This window comes from Balaenoptera borealis (assembly GCF_965194805.1).
Source record: "Balaenoptera borealis genome assembly, chromosome: 2".
NCBI classification, from domain to species: domain Eukaryota; kingdom Metazoa; phylum Chordata; class Mammalia; order Artiodactyla; family Balaenopteridae; genus Balaenoptera; species Balaenoptera borealis.
Window position 1 is genome coordinate 66,873,185 of NC_138867.1, and position 13,547 is coordinate 66,886,731.

The 13,547-nt window shown below is 38.8% G+C and overlaps 1 protein-coding gene across 2 annotated transcripts in view; it reads left to right on the forward strand.

Moving 5' to 3' along the window:
• ATG10 (autophagy related 10) overlaps positions 1-13,547 on the forward strand; it is a 302,871-nt gene that overhangs the window by 171,370 nt on the left and 117,954 nt on the right. The gene's annotated exons all lie outside the window — the stretch shown is intronic.

Here is a 13,547-nt window from a genome sequence, read left to right on the forward strand (position 1 = left end):
ATGATATGTGATATACAATACATGCTCCCACTATGTGACTTCTCTTTTTATTCTTTTAACAGTATTTTTCACAGAGCAAAAGTTTTAAAATTATACAAAGTCCAGTTTATCAAAAAACATTTTTTTAATGTACTGTACTTTTAGTATTATATCAAATAACTCTTTGCCTAGCCCAAGATCACAAAGATTTTTTATAGACATTTTATAGTTTTACTTTTTATACTTATATCTATGATACATTTTGAGTTACTTTTTTTTTTTATAAATTTATTTATTTATTTTTGGCTGTGTTGGGTCCTCGTTTCTGTGTGAGGGCTTTCTCTAGTTGTGGCGAGCAGGGGCCACTCCTCATCGCTGTGCACAGGCTTCTCACTGTCGCGGCCTCTCTTGTTGCAGAGCACAGGCTCCAGACACGCAGGCTCAGTAGTTGTGGCTCGCGGGCCCAGTTGCTCCGCGGCATGTGGGATCCTCCCAGACCAGGGCTCGAACCCGTGTCCCCTGCATTGGCAGGCAGACTCTCAACCACTGCGCCACCAGGGGAGCCCCTTGAGTTACTTTTTGAGTAAGGTGTGAGATCTGAGTTCTTGTTTATTTTATTTTTTACATGTGGCTGTCCATTTGGTCCAGCAAATTTGTTGAAAAGACTAATCTTTCTTGATGGAGTTGCCTCATACCTTTGTCAAAAATTAACTGACCATATATGAGTGGCTCTATTTTTGGACTTTCTTTTCTGTTCCATTGATCAATTTTCTATTCTTTCACTAATACCACACTGTCATGCTTATTGTAGCTTTATATTAAGTCTTGAAATCAGAGTGTAAGTCTCTCAACCTTGTTCTTTGACAAAATTGTGTCAGCTATTCCTTTGCCTCACAGCCTTTCCTAGGCTGGTTTGGATCTATCCTGGACATGCACTGCTTGGGAGTGAGCTTGGGACTTCTGTTTGTGTGCAGAATTAGGGGATCCATTTCTCCAGCTCTCTACAGTTTCTCCCACACTCTCTGGATCTCAGAGGCTCCTTTTCCTGGTCTTCTGGCTAGAAAGAGAGGGTTTCTCTTGGAGTTTTAACTTCTTGCTCTGCGTGTAGTTTCATATTACTAGGACTACCCTTGAGACAAAGCAGCAGAAGAAAGAGAGAAGAAGGAAAAAAAAAATAAACCCAGATATTCCCTCACATCTTCAGACTACCATGTCTCCTTTTCCCACAGAAATGTGTTTTTTTGTTTTGTTTGTTTTTTTTCGAAGTTTTAGGCTGCCACTGCAGTGCAGGTAAATGACTGGGGCCATCCTTGGGGCAGGACTGTGAGAGAAGAAAGAGGGAAAAAAAAAATCACATAGATCTTCTCCACCCTCTTCATCTCACAGGGACCCCTTTTCCTGGCTGTCTGGCCAGTGTTTTTGTTGCCTGCACTCCTTGCACAACCCCACACTGGGCAAACCCTGGGTCAAAGCCAGGAGATAAAAGAGGAAAAGCCAGGGAACTTACTCCCCTGGAAGTTTTTCTTCAAGTTTTGGCTTCTCTTTCCGATCTGCTACTACTGTTAACTTTTCAGAGTCCTAGAGTAGTTGCTTTTAAAAATTTTGTCTTTTTTTTAGCTTTAGTCAATCGTAGAGATAGGTTGTAGTGGGCTTACTCCATCTTGGCTGGCACCAGAAGTATAGAGTCCTTATGTTTAAGTGCTATTTATATATTTTTCTCATATTGCTGTACTGAAAAAATCCAGTCTATAATTTTTGTCTTTAAACCAGAGAGTTTAATCTGTTTACTTTTATTGTGATATATTTCAGTTTTTTTCCTACATCTTATTTGTGCTTCTGTTTGTCTTCCTTTTTGGTTTCCTTGTATAGCATTCTTCTAATTTTAAAGAATGATGTAACTTTTATGAGATTCCTAATTTTAATCTCTAAAATGGAGATAAAAGGATCTAACTAGAATGTTATTTTCAAGATTAATAAGGTAAAATATTTAACGTATCTAGCATGTCCCAGGTACAGTAAATATAACTTAATAAGATTAATTGAGCACCTATTATGTGTTCAATAACAGAACAAATATAAATTACTGCTCTTATGAGCTTACATCCTTGCAGGGGAGACACCAATAAACAAAATAAATAAGTAAACTACATAGTCTGATAGAGGACAAAAATTGCTATGGAAAAATTTAAAGCAGGGAAGGGGTTAGGGAGAACAGTGGGAAGGTAGAGTTGGCAGCTGTAAACTGGCAAGTTAGTTCCCTTCTGTATGAGAAATAGTACTGCTTTGTTCTTTGCACATTTCATTTGCATAGCATTTTATATGTCATTTTGCAGAGCAAGTTAATATCTCATATTTTGTTTTTATTCTTATTCATGGATTCAACAAATGTAGGCCTGATTTGTGCTAGACTCTGGGGTACAATGGAGAGCAAAACCAGACCTGGCATCCCTGTGAAGTCTTAAGGGATTTTACTACATTATTTTCATACTAGATGAAGTCAACGATGCAAATGTATTTATCTCTTCCATAGTGTTTCTTGAATTTTACTATGTAATAGGACACTGTAGTAATTGATAGTTTAGCAAGATAGACATGGTCCATATTCTCATGAATCTTACAATCTAATGAGAGGACAAATCTTTGAACAAACAACTGAATCATACTCTGGCTATAGTATGGAGAAGATTGGAATGGAGCAGGACCGAAGGCAGGAGACCAGTTAGGAGAAAGAAGTAACCCAATAAAAATATGATGATGGCCTAGATGGGGGATGGAGGTGTGTGGAGATAAAGAATGATTCTAGAGATAAAGAGAAAGTTTATTTTAGGAGGTGGAATTGACAGTGTTGGGGAAACTGGGTGATGGATGATGCCAGTCACAGAGGAGGGATGGGATGAATTCAGTTTTCAAGATCCTTAAAGTTTAAAGATCATGCAAGACATCCAAGTGTCATATCTCTGAACCTCATGAGAACATATCAGGAATATATATATGGATTTGGAAGCTATCAGTAATAAATAGTAATTGAAGCCATGGGAATAGAGGAGGTCATCCAGCCAAAAGTAAAATCAAAAGAGAAAATGGCCTAAGAGAGAATTCAGAAGCATACCATTATTTAAGCGAAGAGTAGAAGACTGCCTATGAAAGGCATTGAGAAAGGGTGGCCAAAAGTGTAGGAGGAAACTCAGGAGATTCTGAGACCCTGGAGCCTAGGGAGGAATGGGTTTCAGCACTGTGAGCTTGCATTCAGAGAAACCAGGTAAGAAAAGGCTGAAATGTGCCCACTGAGTTCAGTAACGACAAGGTCATTTGTGTACTTGTGATGAGTAAACAGATTATTGTGGTTTGATGCCTCAGTGGGGAGATGAGGAAGTAGACAGAGTTAATAATTGTTTCATTAATTGGGAGAGAAAGATAGGATGATTCTTGGAGAAGAAAATGAAGGGGGGAGGGGTTTATTTTTCATTGTAGTTGATTCGTTTGTTTTTAAGATGGAAAGGACTTGAGTGTTTTAAAAACTCATAGGAAAGAGCCAACAGAGAGAGAGGATATAGAAGGAGAATTGAGAGAGCAAAGTTCCAGAAAAGGTGGGGGTGATGGAGGGACAAGAGATGGCTCTTCCTTTTTAACAGAAGTTATAGAGAACAAGATATGGTTATGGATTCAGATGTATTTTTAGTTTGGCAAGAAAAATATATTTTTTGGTTTCTAAATTTTCTGTAAAGTTGGAAGCAAACTCATCTGCTGACAGAGAGTGATTTCAGAGCTTTAGAGAAAATGGAGATTTGACTTCCTTCTATGGGGATGGAAAAGTAGACTGGAGAAATAGGACAAGGAGGAGGCATGGTGGGTCCACTTGAGGTGTGCCCAGTTACATGATCTTCTCAAGCAGTGCAACCTGGGTGGAAGTGCAAAATAGAGTCAGCCAGAATCGGGATTTTGCCAGGTGTTAAAATGGAGAGACAGTAGACAAGAAAATTGAGAATACTGGTAAGAATGTGATTGAAGTGACAAAGAATAGAATTTAGGTTTAATAAGGAAAAGAGGAGGTGAGCTCATAGAAAATGTGGACTAGAGGTTCCCATGATATCAAAGAACTGAAATCTTGGGGATCTTCTAAGAGATCAGAAAAGATAGGATATTTTGATCTGGAAATGGTTTTAGAGGGGGAGTGACTCTTGGTGTTGATAAATTCCTCAGTGTGACTTTTGAAGTGCTTAGCTGAAGTGGAAGTCAAGAAAGAGAGGCCAGAGTGTTGCATGGATCATCCACATGGATATAAAGTCAACTTGGATGATGGCGGGACTTGAAGTAGAAGGAAAGACTATGAATCAAATGCTAAACTCTTAGAGACTACACCAATAAATAATAGCAATGAGTATAACTGATTCACTTTGTTATAAAGCAGAAACTTACACACCATTGTAAAGCAATTATACTCCAATAAAGATGTTAAAAATAAATAAATAAATAAATAAAATGGTGAACAGGAAAAAAAAAATAATAGCAATGAGAAGGGGGAACAAATATAGGAAAAACATTTAGGAACATACGTAATATTTCGATGATATTTTATCACTATGTAATATTGTTCCAGGAGTTCTATATATGCTATAAAACAAAACACTGACATCTAACAATTAGAAGAAAAAAAAAAAAATTTGAGACAGTGGAGAAGTTTTGAATTCTTGTGGATATTTGGTGATATTTAGAAATCAATGTTAATTTTTTTTAGATATGATAATGTCATTATTAACTTTGAGAGATATATACTAAAATATTTATGGAAATATTTATGAAATGATGTCTGAGATTACCTACAAAATAATCCAGGTGTAGGGGATAGGGAGTGTAGAGTAGGTGAAGGTATAGATGAATCAAGATTGTACAAGGGTTTATAATTGTTGAATCTAAGTAATGGTTATTAGAGATTCCATACATGATACGGTCTACATCTTTGTGTGTTAGAATGTTTCCATAAAAAATTCTTCCATAAAAAAAGTGAAATATAAAAACAAGACCAAAGGCTTCCTAAAACAAAACAAACAAACCCAAACACTTTCCATCACCCTCAGAATATTTAAAGAAACGAAGAAAACTCCAAGAGATATCTCTATATAAATTTTTAAAAATTAAAATGGCAAGAAATGTCCCTTACTTTTGTAGTCTTGATTTTGCTAATAAAATCAGTATTCTCCTTGTTTACGCACTACAAGATTTCACAAAATTCATTTATATCCTCTTGAAACTTTCATTTCTGGCTGATTTCTTGCTATTTTTGTCTGTCCTTCTAAAAGTTCTTCTGACATGAATAACTCTGGTAGCTTGGACATTTAACTGGCTTGCTTTTTCTTCATTCAGCGACCCAATATGTATTTCTTAATGAATGTGTATCAGACAATAAACAAAGGAGAGCAAGGGGAAAAATAATAACAGAAATGGGGAGGAGGTAGAAGGTATGAGAACCCAATGGCATGTGCATCAACGGAGCTGATTTTTAAAAAATATTTTCTTATCGAGGCATAACATACATTCACAAACATACACAAATAAAATGTATACAGATCATTATCATGTAGTGATTCTACCTGTGTACCTACCATTCAACCAAGAAATACATTCTAAAATCTCAGAAGCTCCCACCTCATACCTGCTTGCAGTCACTTTCCCTTCCCTGTAAATGAAGCCGTTGTCTGACTTCTCAAACCTTCCATTCGTTTTGCCTGTTTCTGAATTTTATATAAATTGAATCGTATACCATGTATTGTACTCCTTTTTTTTTTTTTTTTTTTTTTTTTGGCCACGCCATGTGGCTTGTGGGATTTTAGTTCCCTGACCAGGGATTGAACCCATGCCCTCAGCAGTGGGAGCACGGAGTCCTAACCACTGTACCTCCAGGGAGTTCCCAGTATTGTATTCTTTTTTTTTTTTTTCTAACATCTTTATTGGAGTATAATTGCTTTACAGTGGTGTGTTACTTTCTGCTTTATAACAAAGTGAATCAGCTATACGTATACATATATCACCATATCTCCTCCCACTTGAGTCTCCCTCCCACCCTCCCTATCCCACCCCTCTAGGTGGTCACAAAGCACGAAGCTGATCTCCCTGTGCTATGCAGCTGCTTCCCACTAACTATCTATTTTACATTTGGTAGTGTATATATGTCCATGCCACTCTCTCACTTTGTCGCAGCTTGCCCTTCCCCCTCCCCATGTCCTCAAGTCCATTCTCTATGTCTGCGTCTTTATTCCTGTCCTGCCCCTAGGTTCTTCAGAACCTTTTTTTAATTTTTATTTTAGGTTCCATATATATGTGTTAGCATACGGTATTTGTTTTTCCCTTTCTGACTTACTTCACTCTGTATGACAGACTCTAGGTCCATCCACCTCACTACAAATAACTCAATTTCATTGCTTTTTATGGCTGAGTAATACTCCACTGTATATATGTGCCACATCTTCTTTACCCATTCGTCTGTCGATGGACGCATAGCTGGGTTCCACGTCCTGGCTGTTGTAAATAGAGCTGCAATGAACATTGTGGTGCATGTGTCTTTTTGAATTACGGTTTTCTCAGGGTATATGCCCAGTAGTGGGATTGCTGGGTTGTATGATAGTTCCATTTTTAGTTTTTTAAGGAACCTCCATACTGTTCTCCATCGTGGCTGTATCAATTTACTTTCCCACCAACAGTGCAAGAGGGTTCCCTTTTCTCCATACCCTCTCCAGCATTTACTGTTCGTAGACTTTTTGACGATGGCCATTCTGACTGGTGTGAGGTGATACCTCATTGTAGTTTTGATTTGCATTTCTCTAATGCTTAGTGATGTTGAGCATCCTTTCATGTGTTTGTTGGCAATCTGTATATCTTCTTTGGAGAAATGTCTATTTAGGTCTTCTGCCCATTTTTGGATTGGGTTGTTTGTTTTTTTGATATTGAGCTGCATGAGCCGCTTGTAAATTTTGGAGATTAATCCTTTGTCAGTTGCTTCATTTGAAAATATTTCCTCCAATTCTGAGGGTTGTCTTTTCATCTTCTTTATGGTTTCCTTTGCTGTGCAAAAGCTTTTAAGTTTCATTAGGTCCCATTTGTTTATTTTTGTTTTTATTTCCATTTCTGTAAGAGGTGGGTCAAAAAGGATCTTGCTGTGATTTATGTCATAGAGTGTTCTGCCTATGTTTTCCTCTAAGAGTTTGATAGTGTCTGGCCTTATATTTAGGTCTTTAATCCACTTGGAGTTTATTTTTGTGTGTGGTGTTAGGGAATGTTCTAGTTTCATTCTTCTACATGTAGCTGTCCAGTTTTCCCAGCACCACTTATTGAAGAGGTTGTCTTTTCTCCATTGTATATTCTTGCTTCCTTTATCAAAAATAAGGTGACCGTATGTGCGTGGGTTTATCTCTGGGCTTTCTATCCTGTTCCGTTGATCTATATTTCTGTTTTTGTGGCAGTACCATACTGTCTTGATTACTGTAGCTTTGTGGTATAGTCTGAAGTCAGGGAGTCTGATTCCTCCAGCTCCATTTCTCTTTCTGAAGATTGCTTTGGCTATTCGGAGTCTTTTGTGTTTCCATACAAATTGTGAAAGTTTTTGTTCTAGTTCTGTGAAAAATGCCATTGGTAGTTTGATAGGGATTGCACTGAATCTGTAGATTGCTTTGGGTAGTATAGTCATTTTCACAATGTTGATTCCTCCAATCCAAGAACATGGTATATCTCTCCATCTGTTTGTATCATGTTTAATTTCTTTCATCAGTGTCTTATAGTTTTCTGCATACAGGTCTTTTGTCTTCTTTGGTAGGTTTATTCCTAGGCATTTTATTCTTTTTGTTGCAGTGGTAAATGAGAGTGTTTCCTTAATTTCTCTTTCAGATTTTTCATCATTCGTGTATAGGAATGCAAGAGATTTCTATGCATTAATTTTGTATCCTGCTACTTTACCAGATTCATTGACTAGCTCTAGTAGTTTTCTGGTAGCATCTTTAGGATTCTCTATGTATAGTATCATGTCATCTGCAAACAGTGACAGCTTTACTTCCTCTTATCCAATTTGGATTCCTTTTATTTCTTTTTCTTTTTCTTCTCTGAGTGCTGTGGCTAAAACTTCCAAAACTATGTTGAATAATAGTGGTGGAAGTGGGCAACCTTGTCTTGTTCATGATCTTAGTGGAAATGGTTTCAGTTTTTCACCATTGACAACGATGTTGGCTGTGGGTTTGTCATATATGGCCTTTATTATGTTGAGGTAAGTTCCCTCTATGCCTACTTTCTGGAGGTTTTTTATCATCAATGGGTTTTGAATTTTGTCAAAAGCTGTTTTCTGCATCTATTGAGATGATCATATGGTTTTTATCCTTCAACTTGTTAATATGGTGTATCACATTGATTGATTTGCATATATTGAAGAATCCTTGCATTCCTGGGATAAACCCCACATGATCATGGTGTGTGATCCTTTTAATGTGCTGTTGGATTCTGTTTGCTAGTATTTTGTTGAGGATTTTTGCCTCTATGTTCATCAGTGATATTGGCCTGTAGGTTTCTTTCTTTGTGACATCTTTGTCTAGTTTTGGTATCAGGGTGATGGTGGCCTTGTAGAATGAGTTTGGAAGTATTCCTCCCTCTGCTATATTTTGGAAGAGTTTGAGAAGGATAGGTGTTAGCTCTTCTCTAAATGTTTGATAGAATTTGCCTGTGAAGCCATCTGGTCCTGGGCTTTTGTTTGTTGGAAGACTTTTAATCACAGTTCCTATTTCAGTGCTTGTGACTGGTCTGTTTATATTTTCTATTTCTTCCTGGTTCAGTCTAGGAAGGTTGTTCTTTTCTAAGAATTTGTCCATTTCTTCCAGTTGTCCATTTTATTGGCATGTAGTTGCTTGTAGTATTCTTTTATTATCCTTTGTATTTCTGCAGTGTCGGTTGTTACTTCTCCTTTTTCATTTCTAATTCTGCTGATTTGAGTCTTCTCCCTTTTTTTCTTGATGAGTCTTGCTAATGGTTTATCAATTTTGTTTATCTTCTCAAAGAACCAGCTTTTAGTTTTATTGATCTTTGCTATTGTTTTCTTCATTTCTTTTTCATTTATTTCTGGTCTGATCTTTATGATTTCTTTCCTTCTGCTAACTTTGGGATTTTTTTCTTCTTCTTTCTCTAATTGCTTTAGGTGTAAGGTTAGGTTGTTTATTTGAGATGTTTCTTGTTTCTTGAGGTAGGATTGCATTGCTATAAACTTCCCTCTTAGAACTGCTTTTGCTGCATCCCATAGGTTTTGGGTTGTCATGTTTTCATTGTCATTTGTTTGTAGGTATTTTTTGATTTCCTCTTTGATTTCTTCAGTGATCTCTTGGTTATTAAGCAGTGTATTGTTTAGCCTCCATCTGTTTTTAGATTTTACAGATTTTTTCTGTAATAGATATCTAGTCTCATAGCGTTGTGGTCGGAAAAGATACTTGATAAAATTTCAATTTTCTTAAATTTACCAAGGCTTGATTTGTGACCCAAGATATGATGATCTATCCTGGAGAATGTTCCATGAGCACTTGAGAAGAAAGTGTATTCTGTCGTTTTTGGATGGAATGTCCTATAAATATCAATTAAGCCCATCTTGTTTAATGTATCATTTAAAGCTTGTGTTTCCTTATTTATTTTCATTTTGGATGATCTGTCCATTGGTGAAAGTGGGGTGTTAAAATCCCCTACTATGATTGTGTTACTGTCGATTTCCCCTTTTATGGCTGTTAGTATTTGCCTTATGTATTGAGGTGCTCCTATGTTGGGTGCATAAATATTTACAATTGTTATACCTTCCTCTTGGTTCGATCCCTTGATCATTATATAGTGTCCTTCTTTGTCTCTTGTAATAGTCTTTATTTTAAAGTCTATTTTGTCTGATATGAGAATTGCTAGTCCAGCTTTCTTTTGATTTCCATTTGCATGGAATATCTTTTTCCATCCCCTCACTTTCAGTCTGTATGTGTCCCTAGGTCTGAAGTGGGTCTCTTGTAGACAGCATATATATGGGTCTTGTTTTTGTGTCCATTCAGCCAGTCTATGTCTTTTGGTTGGAGCATTTAATCCATTTACATTTAAGGTAATTATGAATATGTATGTTCCTATTACCATTTTCTTAATTGTTTTGGGTTTGTTATTGTAGGTCTTTTCCTTCTCTTGTGTTTCCTGCCTAGAGAAGTTCCTTTAGCATTCGTTGTAAAGCTGGTTTGGTTGTGCTGAATTCTCTTAGCTTTTGCTTGTCTGTAAAGGTTTTAATTTCTCTGTCGAATCTGAATGATATCCTTGCTGGGTAGAGTAATCTTGGCTGTAGGTTTTTCCCTTTCATCACTTTAAATATGTCCTGCCTTTCCCTTCTGGCTTGCAGGGTTTCTGCTGAAAGACCAGCTGTTAACCTTATGGGGATTCCCTTGTATGTTATTTGTTGTTTTTCCCTTGCTGCTTTTAATATTTTTTCTTTGTATTTAATTTTTGCTAGTTTGATTAATATGTGTCTTGGCATGTTTCTCCTTGAATTTTTCCTGTATGGGACTCTCTGCGCTTCCTGGACTTGATTAACTAGTTCCTTTCCCCTATTAGGGAAGTTTTCAACTATAATCTCTTCAAATATTTTCTCAGTCCCTTTCTTTTTCTTTTCTTCTTCTGGGACCCCTATAATTTGAATGTTGGTGCATTTAATATTGTCCCAGAGGTCTCTGCGACTGTCCTCAATTCTTTTCATTCTTTTTTCTTTATTCTGCTCTGCAGTAGTTATTTCCACTATTTTATCTTTCAGGTCACTTATCCATTCTTCTGCCTCAGTTATTCTGCTATTGATTCCTTCTAGAGAATTTTTAATTTTATTTATTGTATTGTTCATCATTGTTTGTTTGCTCTTTAGTTCTTCTAGTTCCTTGTTAAACGTTTCTTGTATTTTCTCCATTCTATTTCCAAGATTTTGGATCATCTTTACAATCATTACTCTGAATTCTTTTTCAGGTAGACTGCCTATTTCCTTTTCGTTTGTTTGGTTTGGTCGGTCTTTACCTTGCTCCTTCATCTGCTGTGTTTCTTTGTCTTCTCATTTTGCTTAACTTACTGTGTTTGGGGTCTCCTTTTCGCAGGCTGCAGGTGTGTAGTTCCCGTTGCTTTGGGTGTCTGCCCCCAGTGGGTAAGGTTGGTTCAGTGCGTTGTAGGCTTCCTGGTGGAGGGGACTAGTGCCTGTGTTCTGGTGGATGAGGCTGGATCTTGTCTTTCTGGTGGGCAGGACCGCATCTGGCAGTGTGTTTCGGGGTGTCTGTGACCTTATTATGGTTTTAGGCAGCGTCTCTGCTAATGGGTGGGGTTGTGTTCCTCTCTTGCTAGTTGTTTGGCATAGTGTGCCCAGCACTGTAGCTTGCTGCTCATTGAGTGGAGCTGGGTCTTAGCGTTGAGATGGAGATCTCTGGGGGAACTTTTGCCGTTTGATATTACATGGAGCTGGGACGTCTCTGGTGGACCAATGTCCTGAACTCGGCTCTCCCACCTCAGAGGCACAGGTGCGACACCTGGCCGGAGCACCTAGACCCTCTCAGCCACACGGCTTAGAAGAAAAGGGAGAAAAAAAGAAAGAAAGAAAGAAAAAAATAAGATAAAATAAAGTTATTAAAATAAAAAATAATTATAAAAATGAAAAAATTAAAAAGTAATAAAAAAGAAACAAAAAGAAAGAAAGAAGAGAGCAACGAAACCAACAAACAAATCCACGAATGATAACAAGAGCTAAAAACTATACTAAAAAACAAACAAACAAAAAAACGGACAGAGAGAACCCTAGGACAAATGGTAAAAGCAAAGCTATACATACAAAATCACACAAAGAAGCATACACATACACACTCAGAAAAAATGAAAAAGGAAGAAAAATATATATCATTGCTCCCAAAGTCCACTGCCTCAATTTTGGAATGATTCGTTGTCTATTCAGGTATACCACAGATGCAGTGTACATCAAATTGTTTGTGGAGGTTAATCCGCTGCTCCTGAGGCTGCTGGGAGAAATTTCTCCTTCTCTTCTTTGTTTGCTCCTGGGGTTCAGCTTTGGATTTGGCCCCTCCTCTGCATGTAGGTCGCCTGAGGGCATCCGTTCTTTGCTCAGACAGGACAAGGTTAAAGGAGCAGCTGATTAGGGGGCTCTGGCTCACTCAGGCCTGGGGGAGGGAGGGGTACGGAATGTGGGGCGATCCTGAGGCGACAGAGGCTGGTGTGACGTTGCACCAGCCTGAGGCGTGCCGTGTGTTCTCCCGGGGAAGTTGTCCCTGGATCACGGGACCCTGGCAGTGGCGGGCTGCACAGGCTCTAGGGAGGGGAGGTGTGGAGAGTGACCTGTGCTTGCACACAGGCTTCTTGGTGGCTGCAGCAGCCGCCTTAGCGTCTCATGCCCGTCTCTGGGGTCCACGCTGATAGCTGCGGGTCACGCCCGTCTGTGGAGCTCAGTTAGGCGGTGCTCTGAATCCCCTCTCCTCACACACCCCAAAACAATGGTCTCCTGCCTCTTTGGCAGATCCAGACTTTTTCCTGGACTCCCTCCCAGCTAGCTGTGGTGCAGTAGCCTCCTTCAGGCTGTGTTCATGCAGCCAACCCCAGTCCTCTCCCTGGGATGTGGCCTCTGAAGCCCGACCCTCAGCTCCCAGCCCCCGCCCGCCCCGGCGCGCCCTGGTGGGTGAGCAGACAAGCCTCTCGGGCTGGTGAGTGCTGGTCGGCACGGATCCTCTGTGCGGGAATCTGTCTGCTTTGCCCTCTGCACCCCTATTGCTGCTCTCTCCTCTGAGCCTCCAAAGCTTCCCCCCTGCCAACCCCTGTCCCCGCCAGTGAAGGGGCTTCATAGTGTTTGGAAAGTTTTCCTCCTTCACGGCTCCCTCCCAGAGGTGCAGGTCCCGTCCCTATTCTTTTGTCTCTGTTTTTTCTGTTTCCTTTTGCCCTACCCAGGTACGTGGGGAGTTTCTTGCCTTTTGGGAAGTCTGAGGTCTTCTGCCAGCAATTAATAGGTGTTTTGTAGGAGTTGTTCCACATGCAGATGTATTTCTGATGTGTTTGTGGGGAGGAAGGTGATCTCCACGTCTTACTCTTCTGCCAGCTTGAAGGTCTCTGGCCCAGTATTGTATTCTTTTAATCCTGGTTACTTAAGCAAAATATTATGTTTGTGAGATTCATCCATGTTGTTGCATATAGCAGGGATTTATTAATTTTCATTGCTATGTAGTACAGTATTTCATTGTATGACTACACTACAATTTACAGTATTTATCTTTTACTATTGGTGGACATATGGGTGCCCCCCTCAAGTTTTAGCTGTCTTTTGATGCACATACATATGCATTTCTCTTGGGTATGTACCAGGAATAAAATTGCTGTACCATAAGGTATGAATATGTTCAACTTTAGTAGGTAAAGCCAAACAGTTTTCTAAAACTATTTTATCAGCATACACTCCCATCCGCAGCATAGGGATTTCAATTCTTCCATATTCTGACTACTGTTTGAAATTGTCAGTCTTTTAAAATTTAACCATTCTGGTGGATGTGTTTTGGTATTTCACT